The 3,887-nt window shown below is 41.6% G+C and overlaps 1 non-coding gene across 1 annotated transcript; it reads right to left on the reverse strand.

The window, feature by feature from the left end:
* Positions 1–906: 906 nt before the first annotated feature.
* LOC141603350 (small nucleolar RNA R71) lies at positions 907–1,013 on the reverse strand. The gene has a single exon (XR_012525231.1). It is a non-coding gene; the product is annotated as a small nucleolar RNA R71 (small nucleolar RNA).
* Between the last annotated feature and the right edge of the window lie 2,874 nt (positions 1,014–3,887).

A 3,887-nucleotide genomic window follows, 5' to 3' on the forward strand; every position in this document is an offset into this window, starting at 1 on the left:
ACAATTTTCATTAATCATCAAACAAACCAACCAAACCAAAATCGAAGTCGAACTTGATAAAAATCTACCCATAGCAATTCATAACGCAATTACCATTTCCTTGTGGTTCGACCCCTATTACTACATTTATTTGTGTTTAGGGAATTTATCTTTGCATATTTACGCAATAAGCCTATCAAATTTTGGCGCCGTTGCCGGGGAAACGGTTTTATTGCGTTTTGAATTGTCGATTTTTATCTTGTTTTCTTTTGTCTTGGGGAACACTTGTTCCTTGAGACCGTTACTTATCATTTCTCTAGAAAGTGTTGTCTTATACCCAGGTCCTCTCGTAGTGGAGAATTGCTTTCACTGGATTCCAATCCCAAGAAAACCTTTAGGAGAAGACGGCGTTTTTGGAAGGAAGTGAAAGAAGCCACTTCTCCCATCCAAATTGAAAGTGCTAGAAAGTCTTACTTAGACGATCTAGAAGCCCTTGAATAGGAGGAGGTTTCAAGTTCATCATCTCCACCACCATCACCAACTACTATAAAAAAAATGGTGAAACTTTTCGATCATTAAAAGCCCACCGCGGCCATGCTTCCGGCCGGTATCACAACCACACAATTCACCGCGCCGGAATTCGAGATCAAACCGGCTTTCATTAGCCTTGTGGAAAGGAAGCAATTTGGGGGAAGTCCTTTGGAGGATCCCAATTTGCATGTGCAAAACTTTTGTGACTATTGCTCTATGATCCGTCAAACGGGCATCACTCAAGCCCAAATAAGGGAAATACTTTTCCCTTTTTCTTTGAAGGACAAGGCCAAGCTTTGGATCTATAGCCTCTACCACACTGCCATGGGAATCACCAATTGGGAAACTTTGGCTCTAGCCTTCTATCAAAAGTTTTTTCCACCGGAGAAAACCCAAACTTTGAGGAGCCAAATCACCGGATTCCGTCAACAAGCTCTTGAGAGCTTATATGAGGCTTGGGAGAGGTATAAAGAGCTTCATAGATAATGCCCACATCATGGGCTAGATGATTGGTTTCTAGCAATAACATTCTACAATGGATGTTGTGCCGAGTCCCGAAGGATTCTTGATACCGCCAACAATGGGCGGTTTGATCAAACTGACACCGACCTTGCTCATGCCACGATCGAATCTATGGCGGTCCATGATGCCCAATATGTCAATTCCCGAGTTGTGCCATCCAAAGGTAAAGAAGAATCCTCCAACAACTCCGTTTTACTAGCTCAAATTGCCTTACTCCAACAACAATTGGCGGAGAGAGATGCTAAAGATTCCCTTCAACAACTCAATGTTGTGTCTTCAACAAGCCAAATCGTTGTTTGTGATGGTTGTGGAGGTGCGGGTCATTATGCCGCTCATTGCCGAGCTCCTATCGAAGAGGTAAATGTGTTTCAAGCTTTTAGACAAAGTTCATATCCACCGGGTACATTTTCCAACACTTATATCCCGAATACAAAATTCAATCCGAACTTGTCTTACACTAGCAACAATGTGCTTAACCCTCAACCCCCACCACAACAAAATGCCTATGTTCCTCAACAACAAAAGTATATCCCTCCAAAGGGTTATCAAAATCAACAAAGGCCCCCACAAAACAATTACCAACAAAATCCACCACAAAATGCACAACAAAACAATCAAGGAGTTGGTAAGCTCGAGGGCATGATAGTCCAAATGCAAAGGGAATTATTGGCTCAAATTCAAAAGAATGATCAAGCTCATAGTGCCGCGGTCAAGATGTTAGAACAACAAGTGGCTCAACTAGCCGCTTCTAATTCTCAAAGGAAGAAGGTCAACTACCTCCCCAAGGTGAGCAACCACATGAGACCGTCAATTCTATCTCTTTGAGAAGTGGTTCAAGCTATGGTGGGCTATCCATGACTTTGGATGATGAGGTGGTTGTTAAAAAGGCCAAGCTTGGGGAAATGATAAAAAGAAGGTTAGTGAAGAGCCTCTTGTTAAGGATCGTGTGCCATTTCCTCATCGATTGTTGATGCTAAAGAGGAAGAGCAAGCTTGATGCCAAGAATGTTGAGCCCCCATTGCCCGAAGATAATGACAAGGTGATTGTTGAAGAAGTCTATCCTAATGCTAAGGAGAGTGATGCCATTTCAAACAAGGTGAGTGTTCCCAATAAGAAAGAAAAAGTGAAGAATGTGGAGGATGCTCCTCCCAAGGAAGTTGTTCAAGTACCATTTGCCTATCGTCTAGCAAAGCACAAGGAGGAAGGTAATTTCGGTAAGTTTTTAGAAGTTTGCAAGAATTTACAAGTCACCGTCCCATTTTTAGAATTGCTTAACCAAGTCCCTTCTTACGCAAAGTTTATGAAGGAAATCCTCTCAAAGAAGCGATCCTTCAATGAGGTTGAGACCATTGCTTTCACCGAAGAGTGTAGTGCACTCTTACAAAATAAGTCTCCCCCGAAACTTAAGGACCCCGGTAGCTATTCTATTCCTTGCACTATAGGCACATATATCATTGATAAGGCCCTTTGCGACCTAGGTGCTAGTGTAAGTGTCATGCCCTACTCCCTTTGTGAAAAACTTAACATGGGTGCTTTAAAATGCACAAGTACAACATTGTAAATGGCGGATCGTTCTTTAAGCGACCTTTAGGTGTCTCAGAAGATGTACCCGTCAAAGTTGGCAAGTTTTTCATACCCGTTGACCTCCTCATACTTGATATGGCCGAGGACTCACAAACCCCAATTATATTGGGTAGGCCATTTTTACGCACCGCGGGTGCGTTAATTGATGTGAAAAATGGAAGGTTGACATTGGAAGTGGGTGATGACCGGGTTTCCTTTAGCAAAAACAACACCATTAGAAGCCCAATGTTACAAGAGTCTTATTATTTATTTAGCAATGTGGACACTTCTTATGCCTCACTAATGGATCCGTTGGAGGATGATATGGGTGTTGTTTGCTTTGTAGGAGATGATGCTAAGGGCACTAATGCTAAGAGTGCCAATAAGAAAGGGAAATTTTATTTGAAGAATTTCAAATGGTTGAAAAATGAAAAAGATAGCTATGAAATGGAGCTTGGTTGGTGGCTAGCTCAATGACAAAACTTGAATCAAATAGCTTCTTTCATCGTGCGGGACGTTAAACCAGCGCTTCTTGGGAGGCAGCCCAAGCTTTTTATTTGTTTTTATTTATTTTCTGCAATTTATTGTTTTTCTTAGATTAGAAATAAAATGCTCGACTTGACGATGTTTCTTTTTGTGATTTTTAGGTGAAAATGAAGGGAGAAGAATTAGAAGTAAATTTGGCACGCTTCCCCATGCAAGAACCCCGTTCGGGGACGTGGTTTTCGAAAAAAGACAAGGAAATTGAATCATACGCGGAAAAGAGTCAAAACCCGAAGGAGTAGTCAACCCCGATCGGGGTTGCCAGCCCCGATCGGGGTCGTGGTTCTGTGATTTCTTGGCCTTTGCTTTATACGGGTAAAAACATAAAAGGGGGATAGAATTCTTTCGATCATTTTCACACCCCAATGGTATTTTCTCTTCTTTTTCTGCAATTCTTCACCTTAATCACAAGGAAACATCTACGTCCCCCGAATTCATGCTAGCTTGGGGGAGGCTAGCAAGTTGAGTAAGTTTTTCATTGCTTTACATATTAGTTTAGATCTTGCAACCCATTAAACATACCCTCTAGTCCTTCTTGTTTTGTGCTTTGAGCCATTTTTATGGTTTGATTGGGTGATTTGGATAGTTGGCACATTGAGGACAATGTGATGTTTAGCTTAGGGGGGGGGGGGGGGGATTTCATTTGCATATAGTGTAATTTGCATGTAGTGTAGAAAATTTGAAAATTTTTGAGAGAAATTTTTGCTTTGTGCTTGCTTCTAGCCTACTTTCCTCTTTGCTTATCCTAA

This window comes from Silene latifolia, chromosome 9 (genome assembly GCF_048544455.1).
Source record: "Silene latifolia isolate original U9 population chromosome 9, ASM4854445v1, whole genome shotgun sequence".
Lineage (NCBI taxonomy): Eukaryota > Viridiplantae > Streptophyta > Magnoliopsida > Caryophyllales > Caryophyllaceae > Silene > Silene latifolia.